Consider the following 17,165-nt stretch of genomic DNA (forward strand, 5'->3'; position numbering starts at 1 on the left):
TGATCATGACCAGTGGCTTACTGAGACTAATTCTCCACCAGAAAGAGTTGCAGTGTGGCCAAAGATCTGTGCACCTAAACTGCCATGTGTGTACACCCTTCCCAAATCCAGATATGCCACCCTTCCTCCTCCTCCTCCTCCTCCTCCTCCTCCTCCTCCTCCTCCCTTCTTCTGCCTTCTCCCTCACACAACATTGGTGGTAATAAAAAAGGAAAAGAACCTGAAGAAGAAAGGTAGATAGGAGAGTACTGAATAGGCTCCCCACCGCCCTCCGCAAGCAGGGTTTTTCAGAAACCATACTGAATTGAATAGGATTTGGTCTCAATAAATGTGCATGGGATTACAGCTAAAAAAAATGCTATTATTAACGTGTTATACAGTTTCTTAAGATAAAACCTAAACCACTTTGAAATAAAAAGATATTTCAAGATGGTTTGTTTTTATGTACTTCTCTCATGATGGGAACGAAGCATGACAACCAATCAAGACTGATTTCAACTGTAAATGAATTTCTAATGTTTATTCTGAAAATGTTGTAGAGCATGTTGTACATCCAAAGAAATCTGACACTGATTCCTGTCAAAGTCAGGTTTAAATAGAGAAAAACGTCAAATAATTCCCAATTATTATAAATAGAATGCACATTGCACATTGCAAAACTGGTGGCAGGCAGGCTCTGTATGACACTTCTATCTTCACTGTTTAAATTAAAGCTATAAACTTAGTATCAAGTGTCTCCTAATCATTTCAAAAATAAAAGTAACCCATTATTAATTAAAAACAATGTACTTTCTTCAATATAATACCTAACATCGCAAAAACAGGCGGGGTTGCGGGGGGGGGGTCTGCAAAGATAGCTACCTGTAGCTGCCCAGAGACACTGGACAGCTACAGCCAAAAATGGGAGCAGACGCTAAGAAACAGCATTTAATAGCTTGCCTTATAACGTGTAAAATAAAAAGATTTTTCTGTCTCCCTCTCCTATGGGGAAAAGATGCAGACCATTATCTACTGATTTTAATTTAACAGCACAGGATTGTCTTGAATAAGTCCTTTGATTCTTACTCTAGATTGTGGATTGGATTCCTGCTGGGTATTGATTAGATACAGCTCTAGGAGCATGTAAATAGTTCACCTGGAGCTTCCAGCCTGCTGTTACTAGTCCTTCAGTTCATCTTGGTGTAGGGACACTGTTTCCTGGCAGTGATCAACTTTAGCACTTTAATCAGTGTAACTACCTAAAGCTGATGGTCCAAGATGGCACAAAACCTTTCCCATTTCCTATCCTTTTTATGCTGGCTGCAAATGCAGAAGCCTCTCTCCCAGATCATATCAGCTATGGTGCAATTCAAGATGGAAGTGAGAAATGTCCCTATTACAGAACATGTAGGCGAGCAACTGAGGAAGTTTGGGAGAGTGTATATAGAACATGCATGCACCCCCATGTTATGCAAAAGAGATCAGAAGATGAAGACAAAATCCAGTCTATTAATTATTATTTTTTAAAATCAGCTTGGTATAGTTCTGTATATCACTTGAAAATCAGTCATTGTGAATTTTTCTTCTGAACAAGCAGAGATAGGCCCAATAGAAATTTATAATCTTCGTTTCAGTTATGAGTATCCAGATGTACTGAAGAGAAAGCAGGTTTATTCACTCTTTGGTCAATGTTTCCACAATTCGACCACAGCTGGATTGCAGTGATCTTTACTATTTTTCAAGGAGGGGCCACTTTGGCAGGAATAAAATCCTTCAGTGTGAAAGTGATTTTCCACCATTTATTTATTTTATTTATTTATTTATTTATTTTTACATTTCTATACCGCCTTTCGTTAAAAACAACCCCAAGGCGGTTTACAAAAATTAAAATATACAATAAAAAAGCAGTAAAAACATCAAGCTAAAAACATATAAAAACAGGCATAAAAACAATACAACAGATAAAAACACACCGAAGCAGCAGTAAAAACGATTATGTAAAAGCCTGGGTAAAAAGCCAAGTCTTTACAAGCTTTCTAAAAGCCGTGATGGAGTCCGAGGAACGCATGGCCACGCTCATGACCATGCTCATCTCTGTGAAGTGCTACATTTTTCTAGCACTGGGGAGGGAGTTTTTAAGAGAAGCAGAACCTCTCAAGCTCTGTGTCATCTTTGAAGCTGCTCATGCAGCCTTAGGAAGTATAGCTGATCCTAGCACCCACTGAGCTCTGCCAAGATGGCGTTTGGGTTTGACAGCAGTCTGCTTCCCTTAAAGGAGCTTCACCAGTGCTGGGCAATGTGCAACACTGTGGTGGGAATGGTCTCCTCTGAGCAGTGCCTGTGGGGCCTGTATGGAGTGTTCCGCTTCAACCACAGCTTTGCCCAGTCCTAATAAACAGAGTGTCACATCTAGAAGAAGCATCCTGGGAAACATAAGGTTACAGTGGTTTGTTTGTTTTAATATTTACTTACTGGATGTTTGCTCTGTCTTCTTAAAAGTTGAAGATGGCTTTAAGAATTAGAATACTCAACTTAAAACAAATCAGAGGGGCACCTAGGTAATTTTGGAGCCAGGACCTAAAGGCCTTTGAATCCCGCCCCCCCCGACCCAAGTTAAGCACCATCCCCTTACACATACCATGACACATGCAGTATTTTTAACGCGTGGGTTCTTGAGGGCACAAACAACAACTCACAAGAATGTAAGAATATAAAACAGGTATAGTTATGCAAATATTCATTAGCAGAAACATTTCAACATGCAAATGAACATATTCCCATCCCTCATATTTCTTTCCCTGCTACTCCCTCTGTCTCTAAAGCAGAGGTCACACTCAACTGCCTGGTGCAGGTCACAGTCACGCTCAACCGCCTGGTACAGTGCAGGCTGGCAGTGTAGCAACCACACCACCTGGGACAGACTAAAGAGGATTTGGGGGGCCCCAGGGGGTGTGGAGGCCCTGGACAGAAGCCCAGGGGAAAGAGTGCCTCTGCAAAAAATAACATGTTTAAATCATAATAATTAACAACCAGTAATCAAATGCACATTGAAACAATACATAAAGGAAAACATTCATGAAAACAGGAATCCAATTATAGATATTAAATATTTTTTCTACAATATCAAGGGTAATTTGCACAGGGAGCCACCTATTGGTGCAGTGGGCAAAAACTTGCCTAGAGAGCAAGAGATTGCTGGTTCGAATCCATGCTGATATGTTTCCCAGAATATGGGAAACACCTATATTAGGCAGCAGTGACATAGGAAAATGCTAACACGCATCATACTGCATGGGAGATGGCAATGGTAGACCCCTCCTGTATTCTACCAAACGAAAACCACAGGGCTCTGTGGTCGCCAGGAGTTGATACCGACTTGACGACACAACTTTACAACTTTAATTTGCACAGGAATAGTCTCTATTGAGTTATTTCCACAGAGCGGGGGTTATCAACAAACGGACCCTGCTCCTTAGGCTGTTATTAGATGTTGATTTTGCCAAACTCAACGAGTGGGTCGGTATGGTCTTTTGGGTCATGCAGTACATACTCTAAATGTCAAATTACAGACTACATTTCTGTCAGCTTTTGCCTGTGGAGGGAAATTGGACCAGAGCCTACACCTGAGGAGAGGGCCCTTTTATGGATGAATCTGTGGTGCTGAAACTGGGAAGGCAACTCTTCAGAGTGCTTGTACTACAATGTTTCTGTACATTAGCTGCGTCATTGCTGTGTATACGCAGCAATGAGCAACATAAAGGCAAAGCACTCTTGCCCAAAGTGCCCTCTTTACTGTTATGGGTCCCCCCCCATTTTAAAAAGTACATAAGAGCTTTGCAGTTTAGAGACTGGGGTGAGGGGATGGCGGTTACTTACTATATATATGCATGTGCAGTGGGAAGGAAAGGCCTAGAATAAACCCTCTTGTGGACTCATAAATTGCAGTGGTTATGATTACTATGCAACATGCTATAACTGTGATTACATCATTTTGATTCTAAAATATGTCCGTTTCCACATCAACGCTCAGAGGGGAAGCACAACAAGGAAACTGGCAGTCCCTCTCTCTTCCCTACAGCAAAAGCACAACAATTTGGATCTGAAAGATGTGGCAGTGTCTTTGTCACCATGTGGTTATGTTCTCTTTAAGGTAGGCCATAGGATCTGGGTAATGAGGAATCAACAGCAGACAACGGGCATTTGCCATTGTTCAAGTGAAGTAATGGCTATGCATGTTTTGATAGGGCCCATGCTGTGCATGGCATGGAAGTGTGTATACACAGTGGCCAGCTTAGAGGCTACATTTTTGTTGGCTACTTCTCTTGCTGTTACTGTAATGAGATTAGTGATGCACACAGCGCTTGTGCTTTCTTTAGACACCGGGTTTTGTAAACTTGTGACAAATATGAACTGAGCAGCCAGAAAGATATTTGGCAAAGGGGAGGAGGGAACCCTCTATGTGGGATGGTATATCTGAGCACACACTGGGTGCAAAAAGGAAGCGCTTTTGTAAACTGGATGGATCCCGCTGGGCTTTTAGCATTAAAGCACACAGATGGGGGAAAAAAGAATCTTGTCTTGTGCGAAATCTGCCTCTGACACCACAGCCTATTTACATGCTTGTTAGAATGACATCTTGCAAATACACTCCACAAGGCATGTTGCTGAACCAGTAAATGAGAAAAATGAAGCTTTTCGCAGCGAGTATATCAGGCCAGTAATTCGCTGGTTCATAAGCTGAAATTGAACATATGTCCACAAATGCAAAGTGGGCTTCATAATGTGTTGTCATTCTAGTTGAAGCCTGCTGTTTACCTCGCTGTAGTTCACTAGTACAACTTGGGTAAATGAAATGCGTGTCTCAGATGATTCCAAATAAGTTAATGCACTCATGGTGTCAATGATGCATCCACTGCATCATTGCATGCAATCCACTGCATCATCAAGGAGGAAGAGGGAGTAGCTTAACCAAAGCGTCCAGCAACACATATTAGTGCAGTCACAAGAATAGTCACAGACACAGACCACTCTCGGAAGATACTCCTGCAACCTTAGTTGTGCATCCCCTAATTCAGCAACTTCAATTATCTCATGATTGTATAATTTTAGTGGAGTTGCAACTCTAAGCAGTTACATAGAGCTTCTGAATGAGTTGCAGAGACTGCTTTTTGGCTAGATGATTTGACACAAGATCTCACTTGGTTGCCTCTTCTCTGCTTTCCCTTTTTTTCTCTACTGTGTCCAGAATCTTCTTTGACAACAGAGTTGTGATTTTGAGGAGGTTGTAATTGTTGTCCTGCAATTCCTGAACTATTTGGATTACAATCACACAAATCTTGAGGAGAGACTGACAATAGGACTCATTGTTTCAGTGCTAAACTTGTATCAAAATCTCACTGGTGGACTTCAAATGCAGGGCATGCTCACACACTGCAAATGTTCAATACAGAATACATTTCTATAGATCAAACATGCACCATTTGTTTTTGCAGAAATTCAATTTGAATGCAAAAATTCATTTAGAATGCAAGCCCGACCCCCTCATTGTTTGGTTTCTGAGATGGAAAATCCAAATAACACACCTTCCATGCATTAAAAATATTGGCAAAATTCAGAGTAGAAATCTGGGAACGCAATGGAGCTGCATTCCAGTGCAGAAAAGTTGTTAAACTCATCCAGAGTTCCCAAACAGCAGCACATGTACAGGGTGAGGGAGGAGAGGCTGTGAAACCCTCAGAGACAGAGCACTTATGCTCTGTCCCTGGGAGACAGGATGGGGAGATCAGTGAAAATCATTGCTGTTCAGGAAGGCTCTGCATGGGGATGCAGCTCCTCTCTATCTCCAGATTTCTGCTCTGGATGTTGGCCACTGCCTATTTTATATCCTTCAATGGTGTGCCAGAGTGCCAAATGAGATGACTTTCTTTGCATGATTCCAGGGATGAGTCTGTTAAACAGCTCTTGATAGCAGAAGATTATTTCCTAACAGCAACTTGTCTTGTACCTGATTACATGCACTGCTGTCAGACTGCAACATAATATTGACAAAGTAGAAGGAGACAGAACAGTACTATTGTTTATTAATCATGCAAGTGACAAAGTACTTAAGATTTTCCATTTCCAAGAAGTAATATGATGCTAGGTGATTAGTCTTATTTCGGAAACCCAGTTTTGTTTGTATATGTGAGTCACATAGATGCCTTCAAGAAAAGAGGGTGTTTTTCAGGCCGTTCTTGATCAAAGAAATGAAAAGGGGGGAAAGTGTATTAAAATTCACAAACTTTGTTTCTCTCCATTTTATGATTTGCATACTTTCAGATTATAACAGTGGGATGGCAGCCAAAAGTCAGATTTTCATTATTATTAGTTTGAACTGTGTCCACTATCAGTATTGAATCTGAAGGGGCAAAGGGACATTAGAATGACTCTCTACTCATAGACAGTTATCTTTGAATACCTGATTTGTTTCCCCCGCTGTCCAATACATTCAGATTCAAGAACCAAAGTACATCAAAAAAGTAAAAGCTTTTCTATAAGGATGAGCTAGCAGTAGAAGAATTATCTCCACATAACGCATGAAATCTTTAGGTGGAAAGGAGCAGGACAAAGTAACAGGAAATGGGGCAAGCCATACCAGTTTTCAAATGCACCTGTGTCAATAAGTGTGGTGCAGCAGGAGCCTAGCCACCAAAATGACTCAGGACAGAATTACACATTACAGGACAAATCCCACCAGTCCTGTCTTATAAATTCCTCTGTCTCCCTATGTTTTTGTGACTCCTTGACAAATGTGGGATGGATAACACATGTTGGCTGAATCAATGTGTATTTTTGCCTTTTAGTATTAGAAATGCAATTCTGAAAGACAAAAATAGCAATAACACTTTGCTAGATTGCTAAAAAGGTAAATACAAGAGCTAGTTTAAAGGTTATCTTTTAAGGTTTATGTCCTAGGATCCCAATTATAGCCCTATTTCAGATGACTAAGGCTATATCCTATGCACTTATTTTAGAGCAAGTCTTATTGTCCATAGTGGGATTTACTTCCAAGTAAGCATGCACAGGATTGGACTACAAGTTGTTTTGGAAAACTGCACTCGCACCCTGATGTTGAACATATTTTCAGAATTAAAACTTCACTGGCTTCAATGAACTTTCATTTCCAATTAAGTGATTTCAGAATCATACCCTGAGGCTATAAACCACAATCCCCTGAAGCTAAAATAGTCATGATTTCATGCCAACTTGAAGCCAGTGGGACTAACACCCAGATCCTGAACCCATCTGTTTACATCTCCTTAGTATTAAGTTCTATGGAGATTTATTATAAAGTATGTTTCAGAATGGAGCATAAGGATAAGATCAGAAGCACACTTTCTTGCAAATATATTCCACTGAAATCTACTGAAAATTTACTTCCCAGCAAATGGTTATGATCCAGCAGCTACAATATAAAGTCAGTCATCCAAGGATTTGGGATTTCTTTAAGGAAACATGGCAAGACAATGGTCATCTGTATATAAGAATAATCTTTCAAACATAAAAGGGAATTGAAATGCCTGGCATGCAAAGTGTCAGCTATTTCTAGAATAATGGCTCACATTCTGTGCAGCATTATAAACTGTATAACAGGAGCTGGGTCTGTAGAAGCTCAGCATTGCAGCTTAATGCAGTGTATTGCGATGCAGGGAAATGTGGGCAGAGGGGAAGGAGGAGCCATTTTTGCTACCCTACACAAAATAGCTTTTTAACTTCAGGAATATTTCATTGAGGGCTTGGTCCTATGAGAGCAGTCTCTGGGGCAGAAACTATTGGAGCAAGGAATGAGGATCTCACCTGCGGGCTCCACTCCCTTGACAAATGTTGAAGTAATTTGTGAAAGAGCCTAGAAGTTTACAAAAAGATGGATATTGGCTCTGTAGAAATGATCAGGGACCTTAATTTTGGCAGGGTCCTGTATAGAACCTATGCTCATACAATTTATATACGCATGGATATGTTCACAAGATATGACAACAGTGCATAGAAGAGCCAGCAGGCACAGGCAGTCATGATCCTGCTCCCCCCGCCCCCCCAGGGAATAAACTAACATTTGAAAGAGTTGAGAAGCTTGTTTCAATTCATGCAAATCTTCCATTTTCTGAAATCGATGATGCTCAAAGTGAAAGATCAGAATCAGAAGATATCAGAAGGGGTTTATTTTCAGAAACAGGCTGGAATAATATTTGACTCCAAATATTACGTTTGGAATTGGAATACTTGCCTTGCCTGTAGTTGCTGTGACAGTTGTTATCTGCATCTCTGCAAGTTTACTCAGAAGCAAGTCCCAATTAAAATAAGGTGGGCAGACTGTTGCCAAACCAAAGATGTCCAGTGGAATGTTCAATCTCAAATGCATTCAGCAATGTTGTTGGAAGGAAAGGGAGCCAGGTTACTGGGAAAGCTTATTGGAGGGAAAGGCAGATAGAAAGTAAACAGTGCCATGCCATTTTGAATGCATGTGAGCTAAAGTCAAGGTGCATCTGCCTCCACTAGTGACCAGGGGGAGTGGCTGAAACCTGAAGAACATTCTCATGAATTAACAAAAATGTTATACGCACTAAAAATATATATTAAAAGATGTTCCCAACTTCTTCATGAAGGTGAAATAGTAAAGTAAAGTGTGCCGTTGAGTTGATTTTAATTCCTGGCGCCGACAGAGCCCAGTGGAAGGTGAAATAGGGACAGCTTGTTAAACAGAAAGCAGCGACATAAATAGGGACAGTGTAGCTTATTCATGTATATATGTATGCAAGTCTATATAATTGATACTGTATTGATATAGATATTGTATTGAAATGCACAAAACTGAATATTATTGTAAAGTGTAACTGCATATCTAAATTTTTCCTAATTAAATTACAGAAATATTTATTTTCTGAACTTTTTGCTAAAAATCTGAGTTTTTGTTTCTACATACTAATACTAAAGTCTACATAGCATTTTTAAGCCTGGATAATCAACACTTCTTTGTTTATTACCATTTTGATGGTTTCTATTTTCAGTATTTTTCCTGTTTCCCCCCTCCTTTCCGGCAAAAACTAAGAGATACCTAGGTATCTGAAAGTGCAGCAGCTTGCAGCTCCTTCTTTTACACTAGGTATCTTCCTAATTATATGTAAATCGAACTAATTATTGCCATTTATACTTTAAGATTTCATGAGTATACAAATGGCACAATCATATGTTCCAAGTTTATTTATATATTCTATTCTATTCTATTCTATTCTATTCTATTCTATTCTATTATCCATTTCATGTTATTAACGTATTTAAAATGTTTAGGCTTGAGAAACATTGCCTATATTTCAGTTTCCCCAAGTTTCGATGGTTCTTTTACTCAAAGACTTGCAGGTACTTTCTTCTATAGCTTTGAAATGTCTGGAAATTGTACATCTCTGTTCCTTAGTAAAGAAAAGCATGTTATGCTGGTGTATAGAAATTTGATGAATTTAGACTCTTGAGCCTTCTCTTTCTCAGAAACTCTGTCCCCCTTTGGACAGAATGGCAAACTGTGGGTCCAAAGGACTCACACTGTGCCTCCATAACCCCCACATGCTCTCAGACGATCATAATCTTCAGTGTGGAAGCTGGTGAGACTGGCTGGAAGGACAGCCCATGCCAACCAATGGAAGAGAAGATTGTGGGAGGAGCTTCCTCCATTAACTCTGGTTTGGAGTTCAGTCACAAAATGGACAACCCAAAAGAGGCAATGGACCCTCAGTTGGGTGAGTATTACTCACTACAGTCCCAGGGTTCAATCTGAGGTTTTGCGGGGGGGAAAGAATCTTGACTGGGTTTGGAAACTGCAAATCTGATCATTTGGACATCACAGGCGGGGCGTGGGGGGGGGGGGAGTTGAACCTGAGGTGTGTTCACCTCAGGTTCCCTGTTATGTCCAAAGGTGGTCTCTGGTTTGTTGAAATCAGAAATGGCTAGAATAGATTGAAATCGGAAATGTCCAAAATTACTTTATACTTTATAAAAAGGATACATATATATAGATTCTCCACTTGTTATCATGCACACCATAGCATTAATTCTTAAGCCACATTTTCCTCGAACTCTTCTGTGCCCATGTGCCAAACGTGATACTGTTTGGGAGGTCTGACGTAAAATGGATTACAGCATGTGAACTGCACAGGCTGTAATGTAGAAAGCCTTTTTAGCACACCCTTTGTATGCTTCAGATACTATGCACAGAGCAAGCCATGTGCAAGCTTGTTTCTTTATGTGGATCATCTTTACTAATTTTAAGTTGGTGTTCCATGTGGTATGAAATATGAGCTCATGAAGGAATTTTCTAAGAGATCCAATATTTTTTACATCCAGTGCATCACAGCACATTAGATGATTATAAAGATTGTAACACAAGTGCATGGAGAAGTAGTTGTGAAGCTTTTAACTACATAAATAAATATAAATACAAAAAACTGTAATTAAGTGGATATTTAATGGGCAGAGTATTTTCAAGTATGCTCTTACCATATTTAGGGAAAGGACGACCGCCTATTTGAGTATATTTATGGGGATTTATGATCACACTTAGGATGAAAGAATGAAAATATCCTGCATTTTCTCCTGAGCATAATTTTTTTGTAAAACTAATAATAATAAATCATACATTTTCCATCATGCATATTAAAATCCAGATTACAGCCTTTGAAATCCTACTGTTTGCACATATTTATATCTGAAATAAAAAATTCAGTCAAACTTTTTTAAAAAAAGCAAAATCACAGGGAGAGAAAGCTACTTTGAGAACCATTTACATGCATAAAGACCTTTTTTGTAATTCTCTGGGGGAGGGGTGTAAAAGAAATTATGTATATCTGACTAAACAAGAACATTTCCAAATTTAGTTATTTGTGAAATAACTAATAAGTCTAGTACAAAGTTATTCAGAGCCTTGCTTCACGATGTCCACAGAATTTCTGTATAGCTGTTAGAAGCCATTTAAATCAAATTACATGCATAAATCTAATTATCTGCTATTGTTTATAGAAGCATGACTTCAGGGATTTAACAGACGGGAAAGCAAAGTGTGAAGCATGGCTTTGAAGTGGGTGGTTTTGTTTCAGCACTCCTTGGTTTTGAGGTGTTCAAAAGTGCAGGGAATATGAACGTCAAGAAACTAGGCCAAGTATTTTCTCATATTACACCAAGTTATTAAAATAACATTGAAGTTTAGATAACTTGATTGGTTCTCTTTGCATGCATACTAAAATGTTCCTGACTTAAAAGTAGGAACATGAGAATCCATTAGGGGACCAGAAGAAATAATCCTATAGAACATTCTACAAACATTAACACTAAAAAACACTGACAGATTTTGATGCACAAAAGTGACTAAGATGACATTGAAGTTTGTGGTCAATATGAGTTATTTTATAGCTCTACATTCAATGTACTGCAATGCTGTTCAGCAAACATTCTTTTCAATCATTGTTTTAGAATTCATTCTCTTGTGCCTTTGATTTGAATGAAGGTTACAAATTTGAATAACACAGCACATTGGTCTTGATTTTCTTCTCTCAAATCACGAGGCAGTGGGGAAAATGGATGAAAGCAATGGATGAAAGGCCAAGATCTAGAGTTGTCAAGGGAAAAAACCATTATATATAAAGTATGATCCAGCTTATGTTCCAGTGATTTCAGTGGAGGACTGAACATCTATTTAATTAGCCCCATTGAAATGAATGTGACTGAAAAGCACTTAATATGGATAAGCACTATTATCCATCTATTTTTTAATTCCACTCATAAACAAGCCACCTTGGTCTTGCAGATGCACAGCTTCTTGCTCTGTGCATACCTAATTGTATGAAATAATGTTTAAGAAATTGTTAGGATTTTTCCTCATGTAAGATTCTGCATAAACGAACTTATTTCTGCATGCAAAAGAGAATCCCTGGATCCCAGCCACTGTGTCTGGTGGCATACTCATAATGCTTTTGGGTTTTTTTTTAAGCCTTCTGAAAAGATTTTTTTTTGGTTGTTGTCTTTCCAGTGAATAACACTTGTCTATTTTATGCATACTTTAAATTTTCTTTTATCGGAAATGCCATGCAATGGATGCAAAGCTATTCATTCATTCATTCATTCCCTTCCAAAGGTGCTCAGGGTGGTTTATATTAAAATAAAAACATAACAAAATAAAACAATCATAATAAAAAACCAATTTAAAGCAATTTAAAATTATCTGCTTACAATGTATATACTTGATCATTGCAATAAAGTGTGACACATCCAGCTCTCTCATTTATTCAGTGTTTTAGGATGTTCAGTTGGTTGTTGTTGTTTTTTGTAAAATAAATTGGTGACGCAGAATAAATGCATTGAAAAATAGCCACTTCAAAGATTTGCACAACTCTTTCTTTTCTCATCTCTTCCATTTTGTTTGTTTTGGAACACTGACTGCACCATGAGTAGAGTTTTCATGAAGTTTCCTATAAATTGCACCACTTGCTATTCTCAAATTGCTTTATTACTTTACAACCTCTGAACTTGTTCCTTCCCAATAGACTGCTCCATTGCTCTATAAATTTCAGTTCTTATAAGCTGTCCTATTCATCCTTGTCAGAGGGAAAAAGTTTCATGTATCTGCTCCTAAAGGGATAATTTGCATTGTTTTGCCATTTGGTCTGGTTTTTGTGTTTTTTTAATCAATAGAATTAACTGGTTTTGAACAAAGGACAAGACTGGCAGCCTATGGGGAATTTCAAGCCCTTGATGCAATTTTAGCTGTTCCTCAACCCCTCTCCCCTGGTGGCCCCACAAAATTTTAATAAAAGTATAAGTTTTAAAAAGGTGCTTCATAATCCACAGTAGACTGTGAGAGCTAAAAGGCTTCTGCCACTGAGCAACAACCAGTTGACGTAGTAATTCTTGGACTTTCAAAAATATTTTGATAAAGTTCCTTATCAAAGACTTTTGAAAAAACTTAGCAGTCATGGGATAAGGGGATGGGTTTATTTGTGGACTGGAAACCAGTTAAAGGACAGGAAACAGAAGGTAGGAATAAATGGAGGGAAGTAAAAAGTGGGGCCTCCCAGGCAGAACTGCACCTAGGCAATTTTGGATCCTGGACCTAAAGGCCTTTGGAGCCCACCCACCCCCATCCCCAGTTTAAGCATCACTCCCCTACACACACAGACTGTGACACACAGAGTGTTTTTAACACATGGGTTCTTGAGGGCACAAACTGCAACTAAACTCACAAGAATGTAAGAATATAAAGCAGCTATAATGAATTAGCAGAAATATTTCAGCACACAGCTTAACATATTCCCATCCCACATATTTCTTTCTCCACTCCCCCCTCTCTCTCTAAAGCAGAGGTCACGCACGGCCTCCTGGCACAGGTCACAGTCATATCAGCTACCTGACATAGTGCAGACAGGCAGCGCAGTGTGGCGACCACACCACCCAGGACAGACTAAAGAAAATTAGGGGAGGGGGCAGGGGGTGTGGAGGCCCTGGACCTCAGTCTGGAAGTCCAGGGGTAAGAGTGTCTCTTCTCCCAGGGATCTAAATTGGGACAAGTGCTCTTTAACTTGTTCTAAATGATCTAGAAGTTGGGGTAAGCAGTGAGGTGGTCAGATTTACAGATGACACAAAAGTATTCATGGCAGTGAAAATAGATTGTGAGGAATTCCAGAAGGATCTCTCCAAAATGAGTGGACAGCAAAACAGCAAATGCAGTTCAATGTAAGTAAATGTAAAGTGATGCATGTTGGGGCAATTTGATGCGTGTTTGGGACTTTTTGCCCCCAAAGCCCAACTTCACATATACACTAATGGGGACTGACCAGGAGAGAGATCTTGGGGGTCATGGTGATAGCTCATATAAAGTGTCAGCAGTGTGTGGCAGCTGTTAAAAAAAGCCAATTTCATGCTAGAGATCATAAGGAAGGGGTTTGAAAATAAAAGTGCTAATATTATAATGCCCTTATACAAATATGTGGCATGGCCACATTTGGAGTACAGTTCTGGTCTCCATATCTCAAAAAGGACATTATAGAACGGGGAAAGGCTCAGTTCAGAAGAGAGCAACCAAGATGATCAGGGGCCTATATCATTTTCCTTATGAGCAAGACTACAACATCTGGGGTTTTTTAGTTCAGAAAACGCTCCTGAGAGAAGACTTTATAGAGATCTATAAAATGCTCAGGATCATCCAATGCAAATTAGAGCCCTACGTGAAAAGGGAAATGCCAGATGTTCAAGCTGGTTTCAGAAAAGGCCAAGGAACAAGAGACATAATTGCTGATGCATGCTGGATAATTGGGAAAGCCAAAGAATGCCAAAAAGAAGTCAATATGTGCTTTATTGACTATATTGCATTGACCATGTCAAGTTGTGGACTATCCTTAGGAAATGGGCATCCCAGAACATCTCATTGTTCTCATGAGAAACCTATACACAGGACAGGAAGTCACAGTCCAGATGGAACATGGTGAAACTGACTGGTTCCAGATTGACAAAGGAATAAGACAGGGCTATATACATTCTCCTTCTTTATTCAATTTATATGCTGAACATATACTGAGATAAGCTGGACTGAAAGAAGATTAGTGTGGTTTCACAGCTGGAGGAAGAAACATCAATAACTTGCGCTACGCTGATGACACCACTCTGATAGCTGAGAATGAGGATGATCTGCAAACTCTAGTAGTGCAAATCAAGGAGCACAGTGAAAAAAGGGGACTAAGATTAAATGTAAAGAAGACTAAACTATTGACAACTGGTACAGTAACCAGCCTCAGAATTGATAATGAAGACATTCAAACAGTGGATAGCTTCTGCCTTTTTGGATCGACCATCAACAGTAAAGGACCCAGCAGTCAAGAAATACGCTGCAGACTAGTACTTGGTAAGTTTGCAATGAAGGCCTGAACCTACAAAGATTAGAACTGTTTGGACAATGTTTTTTCCCGTGACTCTCTATGGATGTGAAAGCTGGACTTTGAATAAGCAAGATAAAACAAGTATTGACACTTTTGAACTTTGGTGCTGGAGAAGACTTTTGAAGATACCATGGACAGCCAGGAAAACAAACAAATGGATCATAGAACAAATCTATCCAGAATTTTCACTCAAAGCACAAATGACCAGGCTCAAATTAGCATACTTTTGACACATTATGTGAAAACCCAGCTCCCTTGAGAAGTCTATAATGCTGGGGAAAGTTGGTGGAAAGAGAAGAAGATGACAACCAACAACAAGGTGGATGGACTCAATTATGACAGCAATGAATGCACCACTGTGAGACCTTAAAGGCCAAGTTGCAGACAGACCATCCTGGAGAGAATCTTTCTATGTGTTCACTAAGAGTCGACACCAACTTGACGGCGCTTAATCAATGGATCAATCAATCATTAAAATTATGCATGGTGTGGAGAGAGTGGAGGGTGAAAAATATTTCTTCCTCTCTCACAACACCAGAACCAGGGGTCATCACCACCAGAACCAGACTGTCTTGCAGGAACTAGAATGCAGAAATTGGAATTAGAAAATTGGAATGCAGCAATTAGGCAACGCTTAAGTTAGGACATCATCCAAACAACATTAAGCACTTTGAAGTTCCTTTTAGGGGTGTGCATGAATTGATTTTTTTTTTCATTTTGATTTGTACCTGAATCAAAACACCCCTGATTTGTTTTGGGTCCGAATCTGGCCCCTCTGAATCACCCCAGATTTGATTTGTACCCAAATTTTCCAAATCCAAATCTGCATCTGAATCTATTGGGATTTTTAAAAAAGGGTCCCAGGGCCAAAAGAATGGGGTGGGTGGTAGTGCTCAATGGTTGGAAGATATCACTCTAATTTCAAAGAAATTGTGCAAGGAGTGGTTTTTAACTAATTTTTGAAGTTTGTGCATCTTTAAGCTTTTACCCATAGGGAATAATGGGGGTTTCAGCAGCCTAGTTATAACTCTCCGGGGGGGGGGGGGTGGCACCAGGGTGGCCAAGAGTGGGTTGTGGTGGGTGGTAATGCCCAATGGGTGCAAGGAAGCTGCCATCCAGATTCCAAAGGAATTGGGCAAAGGGGTGGTTTTTGAAATATTTCTGATGTTTATTTATTTATTATTTATTATTTATTTAAAATATTTATACCTCACCTCTCCAGTGCACTACTGTTCAGGGCAGCTCGACACAGATATAATAAAATTAATGAAATTAACTAAAAATAAATTTTTAAGTCAGATTAAAAAACACAAAGTTGGCATGTCTTTGAAGCTGATTGGGGAAGAAAAGGGGTTTCAGGGGCAGAAGAGTGGGTCAAGTGGTAGTTCCTCAATGGATGCCTGCTACCATCCAGATTTCAAAGAAATGGAAGGGGTGATTTTTAAAGAATTTCTGAAGTTTGCACATCTTTAAGCTTTTCCCCATAGGGAATAATGGGTATTTCACCAGCCCGATAACTCCACTTGGGGGAGGGCACCAGGGTGGCACAGAGTGAATGGTAGTGCACATAAGGTGCCAACCATCCCCAAACCCACAAGCCCATGGGGCACTGGGTTTTGTTGATTCTGAGGCATTCTGATTTTCTGGTAGAAAATTGAATTCAATGACAAACATTGAATCCACTCTTATTTTTGAGCATGGTAAGATATTCCCCTCAGGGGATGAAGCCACTCTGGGAAGAGCAGAAGGTTCCAAGTTAACTCCCTGGCTTCTCCAAGATAGGGCTGAGAGAGATTTCTGCCTACAACCTTGGAGAAACTACTGCCAGTCTGTGAAAACAATACTGAGCTAGATAGACCAATGGTCTGATTCAGTATACGGCAGCTTCCTATGTTCCTAGTTTGAATAAAAATGATGATGATGCTAGAAGTCACAATATGACCCAATCTTCATTGCAAAGAAGTCCACAAACAGAGAGGCAACCTGTCCTTTGCCCATCCATGAGGTCCCCAAAATACAGGCACAACAACAAACCAAGGCATTTGAATTGCATAATATATATACTGCTAGTCTTGAGATTATTGGGGGGGGGGGGGGAAGCATAGTATACCTGTCCGTGCGTGCGTACTCTGTGAAAGGGTTAGTTTTTGCCATGGCCTCAGAATGCTGCAGTTGGGGTGGGGGTGGGGGGAAATGGGCACAGTGAGGAGGCTAGAGTGTGTACCCACTCAGAGCCTG

The sequence above is a fragment of the Hemicordylus capensis genome, chromosome 4 (assembly GCF_027244095.1).
Source record: "Hemicordylus capensis ecotype Gifberg chromosome 4, rHemCap1.1.pri, whole genome shotgun sequence".
Taxonomy (NCBI): domain Eukaryota; kingdom Metazoa; phylum Chordata; class Lepidosauria; order Squamata; family Cordylidae; genus Hemicordylus; species Hemicordylus capensis.